Below are 23,877 nucleotides of genomic sequence, written 5' to 3'. Positions count from 1 at the left end.
TAAGTCGCCATTTTTTGGCGCATACGGTTTCCATCCTCAGTTTGGTACCTTTTCTGGGACTGGTTCCTCTGGGATGCCAGAGGAGGAGAGATTCTCTTCTGCCTTATCCTCCATCTGGCGGAGGATTCAAGGGAATTTGGAGAGGATGGGTGAGAGGTATAAACGAATGGCTGGCAGGAGACGTGTGACTGGTCCGGACCTGTGTGTGGGTGATCTGGTGTGGTTGTCCACTAAAAATATCAAATTAAGAGTGCCATCTTGGAAACTGGGTCCAAGATTTATTGGTCCGTATAAAATTTCTGCGGTGATCAATCCTGTAGCTTTTTGGCTGGATCTTCCTCAGACTTGGAGGATCCATGATGTGTTCCACAGGTCGTTACTAAAAAAAATACGTGAAACCGGTGGAACCATCGCCATTGCCTCCTCCTCCTCGAGGAGTTTGAGATCTCCAGGATTCTCGACTCTAGAATTCTTTGGGGTTCCCTTTAGTACCTGGTGCACTGGAGGGGATACGTCCCTGAGGAGAGGACGTGGGTTCCGGCTCTAGATGTCAACGCCAGCCGACTGGTGAGGGCTTTTCATAGGTCCCATCCGGATAAGGTTGGTCCGGGGTGTCCGGAGGTCACCCGTAGAAGGGGCGGTACTGTTATGCCCCGCCCTGACTATGTGCGGAGGTCGGCCAGAATAGCAGCACGAGTTTAGTGTTTTGTTTTGGAGCCGTGCTGGATCCGCCTCCCATCAGGTGCACTGGGTGGGGTCATTAGTTTAAATAGCACTCCAGCCCAGTGCTCTGAGCGGATTATAGGAATCACTTTGGTCTTGGAAGCTAGGAAGGAAGGTTGTCTGTTCCAGCTCAGAAAGATAAGTGTGGTTTCAAGTTTGAATGTTTTGTGTCATCTCTCCCATCCAGGTTCTGTGCGAGCAGGCTGCTCCTATTTCCCCTCTTCACCATCTGAGGGAATTTAGGGTGTTTCAGCCCAGGCACGGGGACACATCATACCTACCACCAAGGTCTGCATGTGGGCTAAACAGTGCAGGGAGAGAGGTCAGGGATTAGCTAGGAGGTGACCCTTCCCCTGCCTCTCGCCTAGAGCCTGGTTGGTGGTTTATCTGTTAGCCTGAGTGCACGTCCGCCGTGACAGTCCCGTGACGGCGGCGATCCATTCGGATGTCTGGCCTATCAACTGTCCATGTAATAGTCAGCTCAAAACAATTGTAAACTACGGGTAACGGGGAATCAGTGTTTGATTCGGGAGAGGTAGCCTGACAAACGACTACTACATCCAAGGAAGGCAAGCGGGGGGCGCGCAAATTTCTCCTGACTCCTGACTGGGAGGTATTGACGATAAATAACAATATAGGACTCTTAGGATGCCCTGTTATTGGAATTAGCAATAAAACATTACAGGGAATGTCACTGCGGTATTTTGGATAAGGAAACGTTATACAGGAGAGGCCCTGCTGCCGCTTTGTTGACTCTAGATAACTTCTGCCTGATCGCACGTCCACGATCCATTTTGATATCTTCCCTATTAACTTTCGATGTTCTTTTATGCGCCTAACATGGTGACCACGGGTGAAGGTGAATCATTGTTCGATTTTGGAGAGGGCGCCTGAGAAACTAATACGGCTGCCATTTCAAAGCAAGGCAGCATGAGTTGCGGGCCTGCTGTTGAGCTGACCCTGTAAAATATTTTAGGTTTGGGCCTACACGTGAGGTGACCCTGTAAAATATTTTAGGTTTGGGCCTGCAGGTGAGCTGACCCTGTAAAGGATTTTGGGCTTGGGCCTGCAGGTGAGCTGACCCTGTAAAAGATTTTAGATTTGGCCCTGCAGGTGAGCTGACCCTTTTTAAGATTAGATTTTCGGTCCTACTGGTGAGCTGCGGTGGAACCGACAAACCAAACTTCATTTTGATGGCTGCATTATTCTGTAGGTGCCCATCATACAGATCTAAAGATTCCTTTGCCATCTGTATCTTTATAATCAATCTGTGGCCTTAGTCTTGGAAAAGGTTTTGGGTTTGGGCCTGCAGGTGAGCTGACCCTGAGAAATATTTTTGGTTTGGGCCTGCAGGTGAGCTGACCCTTTTAAAGATCAGATTTGCAGTTCTGCTGGTGAGCTGGGGTGGAACCGACAAACCCAACTTCATTTTGATGGTGGCATTATTTTGCAGGTGCCCATCATACAGCTCTAAAGATGCCTTTGCCATCTGCATCTTTATAATCAATTTGTGGCCTTAGTCTTTCATCCAGACTCAGTCATCGTGTCACTATGTGTCCTCCTCATTCTACCATCTCCACAGTATGTCAACTTGTCACTCATTTTCAGCACCATGCTGCTGCTGATGCTGCCTACAAGGCCTTAGACTGATCACCAGGCCCACAATGTAAGAATTTTTTTTACACCCACTTTTGAAATCAAAACTAAATTTTAGATGAAAAATTGAAAAAAAAAACATTCTTTTCTGTAGATTTACTTGTATATGAAGTGTAATTGCAGCAAAAAATTACAAGGGAGAGACACTCCTATACAACCTGTAAATCACATAAAGGAGGGCCTCATTCATATTGAGTTGCGGGTCTGCAGGTGAGATGACTCAGTTAAAGATTTTAGGTTTGGGCCTGCAGGTGAGCTGACCCTCCTTAAAAAGGGACATGAGGAGAAGATGTGCACTGATTCCCAAACTCCTCAGCATCCACAGTCAGAAGAAGATGAGGGTGGGGAATGGCAATTAGTGATAATGAGGTGGATGATGCGGGTGGGACACAGTTGTCAATAAGTGGGGGTCTTGTTTGGTCAACAACACAAGTCAGGAGGATAACCCGAGTGAGAAAGTGGAAGAGGGGTTGCTGGATGATGACATCACTGACCCAACCTGGGTAGGTGGCAAGCCAAGCTAGGACAGCAGTACAGAGGGGGAGGGATCCACAGCACAGCAACAGGCTGAAAGAGGCTGTGGGATGGCAAAAGGGAGAAGGCGGGCCACACCAAATAGGCCCGCGTACAGTTGTCCTTAACCCAGGCCTTTGAACCAAAGTGCAAATACCCAGCCACCCACCAACAGGCCATAGCACTTAAAGCACACCTTTAAAAATACGTGGCACAGGAAACATTTCCATTTAGGCCTGTGGACACTGAGCCTTTCCTCAGCCTCATGGCGGCGGCCTTCCATCGTTACTCAGTCCCCAGCCGCCACTATTTATCTTGGTGTGCCAGCCCCGCATTACACCATCAATTGTTTTCCGTAACATCACCCGTGACCTAACCAACACAGTTATTATGAATGTCCACTTAACAACTGACACATGGACAAGTGCTTTTGGCCAGGGATGCTACATGTCCGTGGCGGCACACTGGGTGAACCTTGTGGAGGCCAGGAGCAAGTCGTACCCTGGGATGGCACAGGTGCTACCAATGCCAAGGATTGCAGGCCCACTTCCCATCAGGATTTTCACCACCACCACCACCTACATTAGTTTAAGCAAACCCCCCTTCTCCTACTCCTACTCCATTTCCACCTCAGAATTATCAACTTTCAGCCCCAGTCAGCCATCAGTCAGTAGCTGTAAGCAGTGTAGCACGGCAGTGGGGAGGCGGCAACAGGCCGTACTGAAATTATTTTGCTTAGGTGAAAAACAGCACACCGCTGCAGAGCTGTGACAGGGTATAAGGGACCAGACTGAGCTGTGGCTCTTGCCACTCAGCCTACAACCAGGCATGATTGTTTGTTGTGTCTGATAATGGCCCTAACTTGTTGGCAGCTTTTCAGCTCGGCAAGCTCACACACATGGCAATCATACAGCTTATATGTCCCACGCACAACAAACATTCCAAACTTATACATTAATATAAATAAAAACATAACACACGAGAGTGGAGGTAAACCAATGGGATGGCCTGTAAATTAACTTCAAAATAACCAAATAACCATAATATATTTTTAAACCCTGAACCATAAAAGCAATAATTTTTTCAACCATAAACCATAAAAACAATACACTAAATAACAACAATAATACAAACAAAAACAATAATAATAATAGAACACAATGTAATTGCGCAAAAATTTGAACCTGACAACGCTGGCGGCAGAGTACATAGTTCCTTGGTCAACCAAGCAGGGTAGATTATGGGAAAAACACAGCAGTTCCAACAGAGGCAGGCCAACACTCTCCAAGGCCTTGGACAGTTTTATGACACCCCGCCAGCACCCTTAACCTGATGCGCGACCTAGTGTCACAAGTGTGGAAATATTTTTGAAGATGGTGAAGGAGTTCATAGCAGACCGTGCCAGCATCCTCAGTGATCCCTCTGTGCCTTACAACTATTGGGTCTCCAAGCTGGACACGTGACACAAACTGGCACTCTACGCTTCAGGGGTGCTGGCCTGCCCTGCCGCCAGCATTTTGTCAGAGATGTTATTTGTTGCTGCTGGGGGCATAATAACTGATAAGCGCATCCGTCTGTCAACTTAAAATGCTGACAGGTCGACTCTTATAAAAATGAACAAGGCCTGGATTTCCCCTGACTTCTCTTCTCCATCAGATAAAAGTGTCTGAACATAAAGGCAATTTAAATGTGGTGTTTTTAATGTACTGAATACACTGTATTCACATGCACCTTTGCCACCACAAAAAAGGTTATATGGTTCAACCTTCCTTTTCTCGTCCGTCTTCTCATCATCCATCATATCAACATGCGTTTTAGGCAGCCGTCTCTCATAATGATTTGTAGGGTCAGCTCACCTGCAGGCCCTCACAAATGATTGGTAGGGTCAGCTAACCTGCAGGCCCTTACATATGATTGGTAGGGTCAGCTCACCTGTAGGCCCTCACATATGATTGGTAGGGTCAGCTCATCTGCAGGCCCTCACATATGATTTGTAGGGTCAGCTCACCTGCAGGCCCTCACATATGATTGGTAGGGTCAGCTCACCTGCAGGCCCTCACATATGATTGGTAGGGTCAGCTCATCTGCAGGCCCTCACATATGATTTGTAGGGTCAGCTCACCTGCAGGCCCTCACATATGATTGGTAGGGTCAGCTCACCTGCAGGCCCTCACATATGATTGGTAGGGTCAGCTCATCTGCAGGCCCTCACATATGATTGGTAGGGTCAGCTCACCTGCAGGCCCTCACATATCATTGGTAGGGTCAGCTCACCTACAGGCCCTCACATATAATGTTTTAGAAGGTATTGCAGTGCAGATGTGACAATTAACGGCAGACACCATTGACATAAAAATTGTGGGTTAATTATGGGAAAAAAATGGTTTTCTGTATTTTATATTTTTTGTCAAAATCTGGACCTGACAACCACAAAAGGTATTGAATTGCAGATGACTCAATTCAGGGATTACACCATAGACAGCAAAAATGTGTTAAGATAATGGAAAAAATAATGTTTTCTTAATTTTATTTTTTGGCCTACATAAGGCCCTGACAACCTGGAAATGCATTGAAATGTAGATCACACAATTAACGCATTACACCGTAGACAGTAAAAATGTGTTCAGATTCTGGGAAAAAAAATTTCTTTCTGTATTTTCATTTTTGGCCTGGATATGGCCCTGACAACCTTTATTTTTGCCCTGGATATGGCCCTGACAACCAGCAAATGCTTTGAAATGCAGATCACACAATTAACACATTACACCGTAGACAGCAAAATGTGGTCAGATTCTGGGAAAATTTTATTTTCTTTCACTTTTTCCCAATATATGGCCCTGAAAACCACAGACGGTGTTCAAATGCAGAAGACTAAGAATAACGGATTAAACCGCAGACAGCAAAAATGTGGTCAGATTCTGGGAAATATATGTATATTATAAAAAAAATACAAAAGTGCAACTTTGCACTTTCAAATTGCTGCCAACATACACAATCGTCCTTAAAAGGACTTTTGGATCTTTGAAACGTCTTTAAAATGAGTAATTTGCGATCACATTCTCCCTACACTCTCTGTCCCTTCCTAACAGCAGCTCTCCCTGACTCGCAATGAGCCGAACCCGCGTGACCGGGTGCTATATAGCACCTGATGACGCGTTCCGGCCAGCCAATCACAGTAATACCAGTAGAAAACATGGCTACTGGCATTACAGTGATGACAATACTTACCTACACATTTATTGGCTGCTTAGCAGGTGCCAAACGTGCAGGGTGGAGACTTTTAGCATGGCGCTCGAGAACATGTGGTACTCGGTCGAGTACCGCCATTTGCCGTGCATAGAGATGCTCGAGCCGAACAGGTATTCGGCCAAGCATGCTTGCTCATCACTACTGTCCTGTCCTTCTAAAAAGATTTGGATATATTGATAGCATGGGAGAAAGGCTTAAATGGGTTGTCCGGCCAGATATATTGATAACCTATTCTCAGAATAGGTCATCAATATCTGATCAGTGGGGGTCCAACACCCGGCTCTCCCGCTGATCAGCTGTTTGAAGAAGGCTGTGCGAGGGCTGCTTACAGTTCATTACGCTGCAATTCGTCTCAGAAGTACAGTGTATTACAAGTACTTGCTCCATTCAAGTAAATGGAGCAAGTGCTGGTAATTACACTACACCACTGCTCCACAGGAGTGTAAAGACCAGGTCATCGTCAAACAGCTGATCTAGGGGGGGTGATAGGTTTTGGACCCTGACAGATCAAATATTAATGACTAGAGTTGAGCGAACACCTGGATGTTCGGGTTCGAGAAGTTCGGCCGAACTTCCCGGAAATGTTCGGGTTCGGGATCCGAACCCGACCCGAACTTCGTCCCGAACCCGAACCCCATTGAAGTCAATGGGGACCCGAACTTTTGGACACTAAAAAGGCTGTAAAACAGCCCAGGAAAGAGCTAGAGGGCTGCAAAAGGCAGCAACATGTAGGTAAATCTCCTGCAAACAAATGTGGATAGGGAAATAAATAAAAATTAAAATAAAATAAAATAAAAATTAACCAATATCAATTGGACAGAGGTCCCATAGCAGAGAATCTGGCTTCACGTCAGCAGAGAATCAGTCTCTTCATGCCATAGCAAAGAATCTGGCTTCATGTCAGCAGAGAATCAGTCTCTTCATGCCATAGCAGAGAATCTGGCTTCATGTCAGCACAGAATCAGTCTTCATGTCATAGCAGAGAATCTGGCTTCATGTCAGCACAGAATCAGTCTTCATGTCATAGCAGAGAATCAGGCTTCACGTCACCCACCACTGGAACAGGCCACTGTCACATATTTAGGCCCAGGCACCCAGGCAGAGGAGAGAGGTCCCGTAACAGAGAATCTGGCCTTATGTCAGCACAGAATCAGTCTTCATGTCATAGCAGAGAATCAGGCTTCACGTCACCCACCACTGGAACAGGCCACTGTCACATATTTAGGCCCCGGCACCCAGACAGAGGAGAGAGGTCCCGTAACAGAGAATCTGGCCTTATGTCAGCGCAGAATCAGTCTTCATGTCATAGCAGAGAATCAGGCTTCACGTCACCCACCACTGGAACAAGCCACTGTCACATATTTAGGCCCAGGCACCCAGGCAGAGGAGAGAGGTCCCGTAACAGAGAATCTGGCCTTATGTCAGCACAGAATCAGTCTTTATGTCATAGCAGAGAATCAGGCTTCACGTCACCCTCCACTGGAACAGGACACTGTCACAAATTTAGGCCCCGGCACCCAGACAGAGGAGAGAGGTCCCGTAACAGAGAATCTGGCCTTATGTCAGCGCAGAATCAGCCTTCATGTCATAGCAGAGAATCAGGCTTCACGTCACCCACCACTGGAACAAGCCACTGTCACATATTTAGGCCCAGGCACCCAGGCAGAGGAGAGAGGTCCCTTAACAGAGAATCTGGCCTTATGTCAGCACAGAATCAGTCTTCATGTCATAGCAGAGAATCAGGCTTCACGTCACCCACCACTGGAACAGGCCACTGTCACATATTTAGTCCCCGGCACCCAGACAGAGGAGAGAGGTCCTGTAACAGAGAATCTGGCCTTATGTCAGCGCAGAATCAGTCTTCATGTCATAGCAGAGAATCAGGCTTCACGTCACCCACCACTGGAACAGGCCACTGTCACATATTTAGGCCCAGGCACCCAGGCAGAGGAGAGAGGTCCCGTAACAGAGAATCTGGCCTTATGTCAGCGCAGAATCAGTCTTCATGTCATAGCAGAGAATCAGGCTTCACGTCACCCACCACTGGAACAGGCCACTGTCACATATTTAGGCCCAGGCACCCAGGCAGAGGAGAGAGGTCCCGTAACAGAGAATCTGGCCTTATGTCAGCACAGAATCAGTCTTCATGTCATAGCAGAGAATCAGGCTTCACGTCACACACCACTGGAACAGGCCACTGTCACATATTTAGGCCCAGGCACCCAGGCAGAGGAGAGAGGTCCCGTAACAGAGAATCTGGCCTTATGTCAGCACAGAATCAGTCTTCATGTCATAGCAGAGAATCAGGCTTCACGTCACCCACCACTGGAACAGGCCACTGTCACACATTTAGGCCCCGGCACCCAGACAGAGGAGAGGTTCATTCAACTTTGGGTTGCCCCGCAATATAATGGTAAAATGAAAATAAAAATAGGATTGAATGAGGAAGTGCCCTGGAGTAGAATAATATATTGTTAAGGGGAGGTAGTTAATATCTAATCTGCACAAGGGATGGACAGGTCCTGTGGGATCCATGCCTGGTTCATTTTTATGAACGTCAGCTTGTCCACATTGGCTGTAGACAGGCGGCTGCGTTTGTCTGTAATGACGCCCCCTGCCGTGCTGAATACACGTTCAGACAAAACGCTGGCCGCCGGGCAGGCCAGCACCTCCAAGGCATAAAAGGCTAGCTCTGGCCACGTGGACAATTTGGAGACCCAGAAGTTGAATGGGGCCGAACCATCAGTCAGTACGTGGAGGGGTGTGCACAGGTACTGTTCCACCATGTTAGTGAAATGTTGCCTCCTGCTAACACGTTCCGTATCAGGTGGTGGTGCAGTTAGCTGTGGCGTGGTGACAAAACTTTTCCACATCTCTGCCATGCTAACCCTGCCCTCAGAGGAGCTGGCCGTGACACAGCTGCCTTGGCGACCTCTTGCTCCTCCTCTGCCTTCGCCTTTGGCTTCCACTGGTTCCCCTGTGACATTTGGGAATGCTCTCAGCAGCGCGTCTACCAATGTGCGCTTGTACTCGCGCATCTTCCTATCACGCTCCAGTGTAGGAAGTAAGGTGGGCACATTGTCTTTGTACCGGGGATCAAGCAGGGTGGCAACCCAGTAGTCCGCACACGTTAAAATGTGGGCAACTCTGCTGTCATTGCGCAGGCACTGCAGCATGTAGTCGCTCATGTGTGCCAGGCTGCCCAGAGGTAAGGACAAGCTGTCCTCTGTGGGAGGCGTATCGTCATCGTCCTGTGTTTCCCCCCAGCCACGCACCAGTAATGGGCCCGAGCTGCTTTGGGTGCCACCCCGCTGTGAACATGCTTCATCCTCATCCTCCTCCACCTCCTCCTCATCCTCGTCCTCCTCGTCCTCCAGTAGTGGGCCCTGTCTGGCCACATTTGTACCTGGCCTCTGCTGTTGCAAAAAACCTCCCTCTGAGTCACTTCGAAGAGACTGGCCTGAAAGTGCTAAAAATGACCCCTCTTCCTCCTCTTCCTCCTGGGCCACCTCCTCTTCCATCATCGCCCTAAGTGTTTTCTCAAGGAGACATAGAAGTGGTATTGTAACGCTGATAACGGCGTCATCGCCACTGGCCATGTTGGTGGAGTACTCGAAACAGCGCAACAGGGCACACAGGTCTCGCATGGAGGCCCAGTCATTGGTGGTGAAGTGGTGCTGTCCCGCAGTGCGACTGACCCGTGCGTGCAGCAGCTGAAACTCCACTATGGCCTGCTGCTGCTCGCACAGTCTGTCCAGCATGTGCAAGGTGGAGTTCCACCTGGTGGGCACATCGCATATGAGGCGGTGAGTGGGAAGGCCGAAGTTACGCTGTAGCGCAGACAGGCGTGCAGCAGCAGGGTGTGAACGCCGGAAGCGCGAACAGACGGCCCGCACTTTATGCAGCAGCTCTGACATGTCTAGGTAGTTGCGAATTAACTTCTGCATCACCAAATTCAGCACATGCGCCAGGCAAGGGATGTGCGTCAAACCGACTAGTCCCAGAGCTGCAACGAGATTTCGCCCATTATCGCACACCACCAGGCCGGGCTTGAGGCTCACCGGCAGCAACCACTTGTCGGTCTGTTGTTCTATACCCCGCCACAACTCCTGTGCGGTGTGGGGCCTGTCCCCCAAACATATGAGTTTCAGAACGGCCTGCTGACGTTTACCCCGGGCTGTGCTGAAGTTGGTGGTGAAGGTGTGTGGCTGACTGGATGAGCAGGTGGAAGAAGAGGAGGAGGAAGCTAAGTAGGAGGAGGAGGAGACAGGAGGCAAAGAATGTTGCCCTGCGATCCTTGGCGGCGGAAGGACGTGCGCCAAACAGCTCTCCGCCTGGGGCCCAGCCGCCACTACATTTACCCAGTGTGCAGTTAGGGAGATATAGCGTCCCTGGCCGTGCTTACTGGTCCACGTATCTGTGGTTAGGTGGACCTTGCCACAGATGGCGTTGCGCAGTGCACACTTGATTTTATCGGACACTTGGTTGTGCAGGGAAGGCACGGCTCTCTTGGAGAAGTAGTGGCGGCTGGGAATAACATACTGTGGGACAGCAAGCGACATGAGCTGTTTGAAGCTGTCTGTGTCCACCAGCCTGAATGACAGCATTTCATAGAACAGTAGTTTAGAAATGCTGGCATTCAGGGCCAGGGATCGAGGGTGGCTAGGTGGGAATTTACGCTTTCTCTCAAATGTTTGTGAGATGGAGAGCTGAACGCTGCCGTGTGACATGGTTGAGATGCTTGGTGACGCAGGTGGTGGTGTTGGTGGTACATCCCATGTTTGCTGGGCGGCAGGTGCCAACGTTCCTCCAGAGGCGGAGGAAGAGGCCGAGGCGGCGGCAGCAGCAGAAGAGGCCGAGGCGGCAGCAGCATAAGCGGTAGCAGGGGGAGCCTGAGTGACTTCTTTGTTTTTAAGGTGTTTACTCCACTGCAGTTCATGCTTTGCATGCAGGTGCCTGGTCATGCAGGTTGTGCTAAGGTTCAGAACATTAATGCCTCGCTTCAGGCTCTGATGGCACAGCGTGCAAACCACTCGGGTCTTGTCGTCAGCACATTGTTTAAAGAAGTGCCATGCCAGGGAACTCCTTGAAGCTGCCTTTGGGGTGCTCGGTCCCAGATGGCGGCGGTCAGTAGCAGGCGGAGTCTCTTGGCGGCGGGTCCTCTGATTTTGCCCACTGCTCCCTCTTTTCGGTCTCACCACTGCCTCTTCCTCCAATCTGTGAAAGTCAGTGGCACGACCTTCATTCCATGTGGGGTCTAGGACCTCATCGTCCCCTGCATCGTCTTCCACCCAGTCTTGATCCCTGACCTCCTGTTCAGTCTGCACACTGCAGAAAGACGCAGCAGTTGGCACCTGTGTTTCGTCATCATCAGAGACGTGCTGAGGTGGTATTCCCATGTCCTCATCATCAAGAAACATAAGTGGTTGTGCGTTAGTGCATTCTGTCTCTTCCACCCCTGGGGAAGGGCTAGGTGGATGCCCTTGGGAAACCCTGCCAGCAGAGTCTTCAAACAGCATAAGAGACTGCTGCATAACTTGAGGATGAGACAGTTTCCCTGATATGCATGGGGGTGATGTGACAGACTGATGGGCTTGGTTTTCATGCGCCATCTGTGCGCTTTCTGCAGAAGATTGGGTGGGAGATAATGTGAACGTGCTGGATGCACTGTCGGCCACCCAATTGACTAATGCCTGTACCTGCTCAGGCCTTACCATCCTTAGAACGGCATTGGGCCCCACCAAATATTGCTGTAAATTCTGCTGGCTACTGGGACCTGAGGTAGTTGGTTCACTAGGACGTGTGGCTGTGGCAGAACGGCCACGTCCTCTCCCAGCACCAGAGGGTCCAATAACACCACCACGACCATGTCCACGCCCGCATTCCTTATTAGATGTTTTCCTCATTGTTCCCGTTCACCACAATTTTGAAAATGGCAAATTTGGGAATAGTTTTTCAACCCAGAACAAAAACTGTGCTTTTACGGTCACTACAAATAATTAAATGCACTTGGGTGACACAGGCTCAGCCTGCACCTGATGTAGTATATGGCCAAAAATTAACCACACTGTTGATGGTTAAATGCACTTGGGTGACACAGGCTCAGCATGCACCTGATGTAGTTTATGGCCAAAAACTAACCACACTGTTGATGGTTAAATGCACTTGGGTGACACAGGCTCAGCCTGCACCTGATGTAGTATATGGCCAAAAAATAACCACACTGTTGATGGTTAAATGCACTTGGGTGGCACAGGCTCAGCCTGCACCTGATGTAGTATATGGCCAAAAAATAACCAGACTGTTGATGGTTAAATGCACTTCGGTGACACAGGCTCAGCCTGCAGCTGATGTAGGATATAGCAAAAAATTACCACACTATTGATGGTTAAAAGCACTTGGTGGTAGCTTGTGCTGGCGCACCACAAGCCACAAAATGGCCGCCGATCACCCTAGAAAAAAGTGATCTAAAAACGCTCTGGGCAGCCTAAAAAAACTGAGCAATTCAATAGCAGCAGTTCAATGATCCACAGCTGGAGATCGATCACTGAATTAAGTCTTTTGGAGGAGTTAATCTGCCTAATCTCGCCCTAACGTCGCAGCAGCAACCTCTCCCTATGCTTGAATCAGCAGAGTGACGTGCAGCGCTACGTGACCCAAGCTTATATAGAGGCTGGGTCACATGCTGCACTGGCCAATCACAGCTATGCCAATAGTAGGCAAGGCTGTGATGGCCTTTTGGGGCAAGTAGTATGACGCTTGTTGATTGGCTGCTTTGCAGCCTTTCAAAAAGTGCCAAGAAAGCGCCAAACACCGAACCCGAACCCGGACTTTTACGAAAATGTTCGGGTTCGGGTCCGTGTCACGGACACCCCAAAATTTGGTACGAACCCGAACTATACAGTTCGGGTTCGCTCATCCCTATGAATGACCTATCCTGAGGATAGGTCATCAATATACAGTTGCAAAAAAAAGTATGTGAACCCTTTGGAATGATATGGATTTCTGCACAAATTGGTCATAAAATGTGATCTAATCTTCATCTAAGTCACAACAATAGACAATCACAGTCTGCTTATACTAATAACACACAAAGAATTAAATGTTACCATGTTTTTTTTGAACACACCATGTAAACATTCACAGTGCAGGTGGAAAAAGTATGTGAACCCCTAGACTAATGACATCTCCTAGAGCTAATTGGAGTGAGGTGTCAGCCAACTGGAGTCCAATCAATGAGATGAGATTGGAGGTGTTGGTTACAGCTGCTCTGCCCTATAAAAAAACACACACCAGTTCTGGGTTTTCTTTTCACAAGAAGCATTGCCTGATGTGAATGATGCCTCGCACAAAAGAGCTCTCAGAAGACCTACGATTAAGAATTGTTGACTTGCATAAAACTGGAAAGGGTTATAAAAGTATCTCCAAAAGCCTTGCTGTTCATCAGTCCAAGGTTAGACAAATTGTCTATAAATGGAGAAAGTTCAGCACTGCTGCTACTCTCCCTAGGAGTGGCCATCCTGTAAAGATGACTGCAAGAGCACAGCGCAGACTGCTCAATGAGGTGAAGAAGAATCCTAGAGTGTCAGCTAAAGACTTACAAAAGTCTCTGGCATATGCTAACATCCCTGTTAGCAAATCTACGATACGTAAAACACTAAACACGAATGGATTTCATGGGAGGATATCACAGAGGAAGTCACTGCTGTCCAAAAAAAACATTGATGCACGTTTACAGTTTACACAAGAGCACCTGGATGTTCCACAGCAGTACTGGTAAAATATTCTGCGGACAGATGAAACCAAAGTTGAGTTGTTTGGAAGAAACACACAACACTACAGTATGTGTGGAGAAAAAGAGGCACAGCACACCAATATCGAAACCTCATCCCAACTGTGAAGTATGGTGGTGGGGGCATCATTGTTTGGAGCTGATTTACTGTGTCAGGGCCTGGACGGATTGCTATCATCGAAGGAAAAATGAATTCCCAAGTTTATCAAGACATTTTGCAGGAGAACTTAAGGCCATCTGTCCACCAGCTGAAGCTCAACAGAAGATGAGTGTTGCAACAGGACAACGACCCAAAGCATAGAAGTAAATCAACAAGAAAATACGCCTTCTGGAGTGTCCCAGTCAGAGTCCTGACCTCAACCCGATTGAGATGCTGTGGCATGACCTAAAGAAAGCGATTCACACCAGACATCCCAAGAATATTGCTGAACTAAAACAGTTCTGTAAAGAGGAATGGTCAAGAATTACTCCTGACCGTTGTGCACGTCTGATCTGCAACTACAGGAAACGTTTGGTTGAAGTTATTGCTGCCAAAGGTTTAACCAGTTAATAAATCCAAGGGTTCACATACTTTTTCCACCTGCACTGTGAATGTTTACATGGTCTGTTCAATAAAAACATGGTAACATTTAATTCTTTGTGTGTTATTAGTTTAAGTAGACTGTGATTGTCTATTGTTGTGACTTAGATGAAGATCAGATCACATTTTATGACCAATTTGTGCAGAAATCCATATCATTCCAAAGGGTTCACATACTTTTTCTTGCAACTGTATATATGGCTGGACAACTCCTTTAACGAAGAGTGTGTACCGACCAAGATTGACATCGGTTAGGCAGCCCTGTTACATTTGTGTGAACATTTAAAAATTCAATTTGCAGCTAAAGATTTAATTAGTGAAAATAGCATTGACAAATTAACTGAGTAGCAATAATGAGGCTTTGGAAAAAAGTAAAAAAAAAACTAATTTTGGTTTAACAAAGCCAGCTGCTTTATTGTTTTTGGATGTTTTTTTTTCCAGATGTGTCTATGGCATACTGAAGTACAAATATACGCTTTCTTTCATGAAGTTTATGCAGGCTCAATTTTTACAGTGTTGACCCTTCTTTTTCAAGACTAGAATTTACCCTGGCATGCTGGATGTCAGCTTCTTGGCCAAATCCTGACTGATGGTTACTCATTTTTGCCTAATCTGTGATTGACGTTTAATGACAATTTCTTGATCTTTATTTGTCCATCCACTTTTTGAGGACTGACGACAGGTTGTCAATGGGATTGAGATCTGGGAATTTTCCTGGACCCAAAATTTCAATGTTTTGTTCACCGAGCCACTTAGTTATGTCTTTTTCCTTGTGACATGGTGTTTCTTCATACTAGAAAATTAATCGTTCATCACCAAATTGCTCCTGGATCATTGGAAGAACTTGCTCTTGGATGATATTTAGATACCATTCTTTATTCATGGCAGCGTTCTTAGGCAAAATTGTGAATGAGCCCATTCTTTTGGATGGTCTTAGGATGTTTTACTGTTGGACCACACAGTGAAGCAAAGGCTTTTGGAGGATGAACTGGTGTCAAGAAGGGATTCAAAGAAGACAATAAAATACTAACATTACAAATTACAAAAGTAGTGATTTGTTTCACCTCATATATCAAAGGGCGCACACCACTTTTAAAATGTGACTTTTTAAAATATAAACTTGATTATCCGCCTATTTCTATCGATTTGCGACATTTTAACACCAAGAGCACTAAAATGTGACTTTTTAAAACGAAAATACGCCATTTCAATCAACCCTGCCACACCGCACTTGTGACTTTTGAAACATATTTCAGACTTTAGAAGCATATTTGTGACATTTCCTGTGGTAAATTGCGACTTGGGACGTTTTTGTAATTGTTTTGTTTTTGTTGAATGTCAATTTACTGACAAAACCCTCATTTATATTAGATAAAAATAAATGCATCCTGTTTTATTACTTACCTATCACTTGTTCCCAGTACAAGTTGGTTTTCTTTTCATAAATGTGACTTTTTGACAAAAAGTCTCATCTTTATGCCATAAATGCCACTTTTTATACAAAAGACCCCCACATAATCTGGCTTAATTGTCCGCAATAATTTGAGCTATTTCTGACGATAAGAGGGTGATAAATGAGGCATAATATGTGCCAATTTGATAGCCCCACCTCATTTCTAGCTTGATGCATTCTTTATGGTGAAAATTCTGGAGAAAACAGTTGATATATTTGGCAAAAATCAAAATACCATTCTTTTTGCTGTATTTTACGCCATAATTCTGGTGCAACATGCTTAGTTAATGTTCTCTATTCTCTCCAAAAAGAAAAACCCCACCAAAGACAGACTGACATTCTGTAGTAAGTATTGAGGTAAGCTCTTATCTGCCTGACTTGTACACACAAGGTACACTACACTTCTGCCTGTGTGTAGAAGGTGAGGTGATCTCCATTCTGAGGCAGACCAACAGATAAGAGGTTATCTCATATGTTTTTGTTATCCTTAAATATTCTAATTATTATGTATTATCTACCATTATGAAATAAAATATATATTTTTAATATATTGGGCATCCATTTGTTGTTTGTTGAACGACACTTTAGGTTTATATACTTATCTCATATGTTGTCTGCACATCATTTCTTGCTTCACCGTGTTGAGGCAGGCAGAGAAGAGAGCTTTCATAGGGCTCCTGCTCTGTGCTCGGCAGCATTCTCACAGAGGCCATCCTGTAGTATAATTAGGAGGATGGATTCCATGTCTAGGAATCTGACAGCGGCCATTTTAATTCCTCCACTGATTGCCCCTAGACAAAACAAGCCATTATAAATCCTGCTGTAAGATCTCGCGTATGCGCACAGGGCTCTGAGAGGCTGGCGCCAGAGTGCAGGCCATACAGGGGGTTGAGCGAAGTGCCGGCGCATGCGCACTTCGCTGTAAGAATCCAAATGGAGAAGTCAGCACGGACGCATCAGGCAGAGCCCTGTGTGCACGTGCGAGATCTTACAGCAGGAGGGGGGGAGGGAGGGAGAGCGAGAGGCGGCACAGAGGATTAGGAGGCGGCACAGAAGTCTGGAAAGGCGGCGCTGGGCACGAACGGCGGTGGGTGCGGCCAGCACCTTGCATCACTTCACATACCCTTGGGCACCTTATTTCTTTGACTGAGAGGTTAGTAAAAGCTGTTTTTTTTAGCAAAATAAGGCTACAGATCACATTTATAAGCCCACATTAGGAATCGTGATGAGGCCCTGAACATCAGCATATGTTTAACTGACAGGGGTGAAACCTGGTGACAGAATCCCTTTAAAGGGGTTCAGGAGCATTCATGAGGCGCTATGTAATTGAAAATATTTACTTGATGTTATTGCTACAGTGACATACTGTTGGACCTATACTTCTTTATGAGAAAAGCCATGACAAATATCTAAAAGATTACACCTTTATGCAGGGGCATATTTACATATCTCACCAGGCCCCATAGCAAAACTTATTTAACTCCTTCCACTGCTTAATGGAGATTTTATTTTTATGAAATAATACAAAGTCATTTTCTTGTCTTAAACAACATCTAAGTTGGAAGAGACGAACAGGTGTTTGCAAGAGAGTCAGTTCTATGTGTGGCTCATGACCCTATTCTCAGGGATGACACAGTAATAAGGAGGATGCGTTAGCTGCATTTGCAATTTAACTTTCCTCCAGCAGGAAGTACAGTGCTTAGTAGTTGCAGTCACAATTGGGCACATTGCACAAAGGTTACAGGTACATTATAACATTGGCTGTTACAAAATTGGATGTCTGCAGCCACTGTTCGAGGGAGCTTAGTGTATAGGAATTTATATAGTAACTATTGCACTCAATGCAGCTGTGAAAATCTCTATGCTTTGAGCTCCCTCTAGTAGCCAAAAATACAGTGAAGTTTTATACAGAAGAGGAATAGTAGTTCAGTGCTGAAGCTTTGTTGGCAGCAGGAGAAGGAGTTCAATGCTGCCACCCTCCCAACCCAGCCCCCAGAGCTGGTCTGCTCCCATGGTAGATACACTACTGTCTCTGTGTTGGTATTTAGGTGAGTACTACTATTTGGAAGAATAACTGTAAGTGGCATTTGACTTGTTCTGTATGCACAAAGCAATGTAGGATTGAGGTTGAGTCTATAATGTGCTGACATCCGCGACATTATCTGCGGTACATCTCCTATGTAACGTGTGCGCATAACAAAAATATCAGTGACATCCAGTGTACTTTTTCCGTAGACGGTATCCGCTGCAGACAGTGACATTACCTGGGGTACATCTCCTGTGTGAAGTTTCCACATCCCAAATACCTTTTTTATTTTTTTGGCGCATACACTTACAAATCCTACGCTACTGTACATGTGACATACTTCAAGCATATTTAACATTTAATATGAAGAAGGCGAGCAGTAAGGGACAAGGAAGTGGCCATGATGCTGATGGTGCACGCAGAGGCTGTGGCCCTGGGCGCGTTGAAACTGTGCCTTCTGCAAGAGCAGAAGAAAAAAAATCATCCAAGATACCTAGCTTCATGTCCCAGTTTGCAGGGCGGCGCAGGACAATGCTCACCAGCAGGCCCTCACCTACAATCTTTTAGAGGGTAAGCTTACCTGCAGGCCCTCGCTTGTAATGTTTTAGAGGGTCAGTTCACCAGCAGGCCCTCACCTACAATCTTTTAGAGGGTCAGCTCACCTGCAGGCCCTTACATATAATGTTTTAGAGGGTCAGCTAACCAGCAGGCCCTCACCTACAATCTTTTAGAGGGTCAGCCCACCTGCAGGCCCTCACATGTAATGTTTAAGAGGGTAAGCTCACCAGCAGGCCCTCACCTACAATCTTTTAGAGGGTCAGCTCACCTGCAGGCCCTCACATGTAATGTTTAAGAGGGTAAGCTCACCAGCAGGCCCTCACCTACAATCTTTTAGAGGGTCAGCTTACCTGCAGGCCATTACATATAATGTTTTAGAGGGTCAGCTCACCAGCAGACCCTCACCTACAATCTTTTAGAGGGTCAGCTCACCTGCAGGCCCTCACATGTAATGTTTAAGAGGGTAAGCTCACCAGCAGGCCCTCACCTACAATCTTTTAGAGGGTCAGCTCACCTGCAGGCCCTCACATGTAATGTTATATAGGGTCAGCTCACCAGCAGGCCTTCAACCATAATTTTTTTCAATGGTCAGCTCAGCAGCAGGCACTCGCCCATAATTTTTTCGATGCTCAGATCAGTAGCAGGCACTTGCCCCTATTGTTTTAGAGAGTCAGCTCTGCAGCAGACCCTCACCCCTAATGTTTTAGATGGTCAGCTTAGCAGCAGGCCCTCACCAGTAATGTTTTAAAGGGTCACCAGCAGGCCCTTGCTACTAATGTTTTTGAGGGTCACCAGCAAGCCATCAATCATAATTTTTCAAGGGTGTATGATGCCCTCCTTTATGTCTAATAAAGGGTGTATTGGAGTGCCGGTTCCTTGTAATTTTTGGAAGCCCTTTCACTTTATATACAAGTAAATATACAGGAAAGAATGTTTCCTAACAATTTTTCCTCTAAAATCGATTTTATCTTTGGTTTTGTGCGTATTGGTGTCAGTCTGTAAAATTGGCGTACTACTTGGACAACATAGTTTCCAGCAGTGACCTGGGAGTCCAAGATGTATCCAGACATCCTCCCCATGGTGTTCCCAAACCATTTCGGGGGTGTTTCCATAAATTTCAGACCTTTTCCTATTAACCAGACACCCTCCTCTCTTTATAGCAGGGGGTGTCTGGTTTAATGCTCGGTAGAGCACCTGAGCATCCCGAGGTGTTCGACCCGAGCACCTGAACACCCGAGCACTTTGGTGATCGATCAACACTAGTCTACAGTTAATTTTGAAGGTGTGGTCAACATAAAGTGTGGTGTTAGGGCGGAGCATACCTCTGAAATCAAGTCTTTATACGTCAATAATTGACAACTATCTATTATTATGGCAGTTACTATACAATATTCATTTAATTTTCAAAACCTTTGTGTAGCAGAGGCATTCATAAACCCTGTGCAGCCTGTTCAGCTGCACAAGGGTCCAGAGGGGGGCGTTATAATTCAATTACCCTGCTTTACTCCCCCTCTCAATAATGACTAAACTATGACTGGCTGATAGCTGATGATGCAGTACCTCTAGTAGTCTATAACAATAGATAGGGAAGGAAGTAGTGTTTTATTCTATAGTATAGGTGGTAGGTAATCACTTCATAGGTAACACCTTTCAGTGACCTAGACCCCCAGTGATGTCTATGTTATTAACCATTTCACTGCCCTTTTCCACCCTATCCCACCAGGTATGTTATTATTAAATTGTTCACCACTTTAAAACACCAGGGATGTTACCATTAACTGCTTCAATGTCTAGTTCAAAAAGGATATCATCATTAACCCTGTACTACCCAAGAATACCAGTGGTGATTCCCATCTTTGAACAAGACATGAAAATATATATATATATATACAGTCATGTGAAAAAATTAGGACACCCTTTGAAAGCATGTGTTTTTTTGTAACATTTTTAATAAATGGTTATTTCATCTCCGTTTCAACAATACAGAGAGATTAAAGTAATCCAACTAAACAAAGAAAACTGAAGAAAAGTCTTTTCAAGATCTTCTGTAAATGTCATTCTACAAAAATGGCTATTCTAACTGAGGAAAAAGATAGGACACCCTCACATGTATTCCCTCTTAAATTGGCTCAGATCTCACACAGGTATATCACACCAGGTGCACATAATTAGTAGATCGTTACTCTGCATGTTGAATGAGGCTTGCCCTATTTAAACCTCAGACATTTAGTTTGGTGTGCTCCTGACTGTTGAAGTGAGAGTGAGCACCATGGTGAGAGCAAAAGAGCTGTCAGAGGACTTCAGAAAAAAGATTATAGCAGCCTATGAGTCTGGGAAGGGATTTAAAAAGATCTCAAAAGATTTTGAAATCAGCCATTCCACTGTCCGGAAGATAGTCTACAACTGGAGGGCTTTCAAAACAACTGCCAACATGCCCAGGACTGGTCGCCCCAGCAAGTTCACCCCAAGAGCAGACCGCAAGATGCTAAAAGAGGTATCCAAAAACCCTAAAGTGTCATCTCGAGAACTACAGCAGGCTCTGGCTACTGTTGATGTAGAAGTACATGCCTCTACAATCAGAAAGAGACTGTACAAGTTTAACTTGCATGGGAGGTGTGCAAGGAGGAAACCTTTGCTTTCCAAGAGAAACATCGAGGCCAGACTGACATTTGCCAGCGATAAAGTTGACAAAGACCAGGACTTCTGGAATAATGTTCTTTGGACAGATGAGTCCAAAATTGAATTATTTGGACACAACAGCAGAGGACATGTTTGGCGTAAACCAAACACAGCATTCCAAGAAAAGAACCTCATACCAACTGTGAAGCATGGAGGTGGAAGTGTCATGGTTTGGGGCTGCTTTGCTGCAGCAGGACCTGGTCAGCTCACCATCATAGAATCCACGATGAATTCTACTGTGTATCAGAAGGTGCTTGAAGAACATGTGAGACCATCAGTTAGAAAATTAAAGCTGAAGCGGAACTGGACCATGCAACATGACAATGACCCAAAACATACTAGTAAATCAACCAAAGATTGGCTGAAAAAGAAGAAATGGAGAGTCCTGGAATGGCCAAGTCAAAGTCCAGATTTGAATCCCATTGAGATGCTGTGGGGTGACTTGAAAAGGGCTGTACGTGCAAGAAACCCCTCAAACATCTCACAGCTGAAAAAGTTCTGCATTGAGGAGTGGGGTAAAATTTCCTCAGACCGATGTCGAAGACTGGTAGATGGCTACAAGAACCGTCTCACTGCAGTTATTTCAGCCAAAGGAGGTAACACTCGCTATTAGGGGCAAGGGTGTCCTATCTTTTTCCTCAGTTAGAATAGCCATTTTTGTAGAATGACATTTACAGAAGATCTTGAAAAGACTTTTCTTCAGTTTTCTTTGTTTAGTCGGATTACTTTAATCTCTCTGTATTGTTGAAACGGAGATGAAATAACCATTTATTAAAAATGTTACAAAAAACCACATGCTTTCAAAGGGTGTCCTAATTTTTTCACAAGACTGTATATATATATATATGTACTATGTTACTATATGTATATATATATTTTTTTTTTACTGTCATTAAACATTTTAAATTCAAGAAGAAATTAGTTACTAGTATGCTGGCAGATGAGGGCACACACCCTGTTTTCACAGAAGGGCCTTTAGTTGTCTGTGTCTACCTCTGAGCTGTAGAAATAAACAAAATAATAAAACAGATTTCATACTGTTACACAAGATCAATTATCAACCATTTTAACTTTTTCTGTACTATGTAACCATGACAGTATTGGCAATAGGCCTGTCCTTTCTCAATTATGTTCTTTTACTGTGCAGATGTAGCCTTTGCTGTAATGAATTTCAGAACATTTCAACTTGACATATATTCATAACTGTTAAATTCACAGATTTGGATTAATGCTGTCATTTATTTATTTGGGGGTAAGAAGATAAAACATCATAATCTCTAATTATAATTTATTATAGCTAAAAGTACAATACATTTATTTTGTTGACTGAATTGATGTTGAGAGTGAAAATAATTATCCAGTGGCTTATTCAGATCTCATAGTGCCCCATACGAAAAAGGATCATAAAAGTGACTACCTAAAGTCACCACTAAAGGGAGGTCACCGCATAGGAATTTATACAGTTACCATTGACTGCAATGGAAACTGTAAAATCTATTTGCATTAATATTCCTATACTCACAGCTGCATGAAAATACTCTGTTTTCATGTTGGGAACAGAAGCAGAATTTAGTGGGTCCACCCTCCCTCTGGGCCCCATAGAAGCCATGTGGTATGCCTACATGGTAGGTACACCATTGGAATTTTTACAAGGTTTGCTACCCAATCTGGGGACAGAATTAAAGGGAACCTGTCATCAACTTTATGCCGACTTCACTGAGGGCAGCATAAAATAGTGACAGAAATGCTAATTTCAGCAGTGTGTCACTCATGAGCTAAAAGTAGGTGGTTGCCGAGAACCAGCATCGTAATCATTGCAGCACAGGTCTTGAAAAGAGTCAAATTAACTTGAGAAGAGTCATGTTTATTCATAATCTCCTGCTCTCTCGCCCTAGGGAGAAAACTAGGTCGAAGACTGTCAGTCATCAGCAGGTGGGCAGGGAGAACAGGAATTCATGAATAACCATGACTCTTCTCAGGTGGCCGTGACTCTTTTCCAGGCCCAGTCTGCAATGATTATGATGTTGGTTCTCGGCAAACACTTACTTTTAACTTTTAAATGACAGACCCCTGAAATCAACCTGCCTGTCTCTACAGTGGAGTATGCTATATTTGTGAGCTGCCTGCTTCCCTGCCCACTTTCCACTGATGCACAGTAAAAGGAGAATTCCATCAATCAGCGATGGAAGCGAGATGGTTGTGCTGCTCTTGAATATGAGAATCAATTTGTGACTCATGCTGCAGCTAGGCAAAAGGGTAGTTTTATGAAAAGTACTGTTTCACAGCTAAGACAATGGTCCAGTTAGTAAAGGTAGTTTATAACCAACTTATATCTCACAGACTACCAACCTTTAAAACGTAGCCTTTAATATCAATCAATTAAAAATAACCCAAAAAATATAGTGAGAAAATAACAACAAAAAATCAATAATGGTACATAGGGCAGTTTTATAGGTATGGGTATGGGTGGATAGGTAAATGGGAAAGTATCCCTAATTCTCACCCTAAGCTGTAAACACTGACTATGGGACAGAATAGCCACCCCGATAGATCCCGTATCAGGAACCTCCTGCACGCCCTGGGATGGCCCTGATTGGGGATAGTTGGCCAGCTATTATAGGATGGCCTCAAACTGTGCTTATAGTAAC

Source organism: Bufo bufo, chromosome 4, assembly GCF_905171765.1.
Source record: "Bufo bufo chromosome 4, aBufBuf1.1, whole genome shotgun sequence".
Lineage (NCBI taxonomy): Eukaryota > Metazoa > Chordata > Amphibia > Anura > Bufonidae > Bufo > Bufo bufo.
This window is presented reverse-complemented; position numbering follows the sequence as displayed.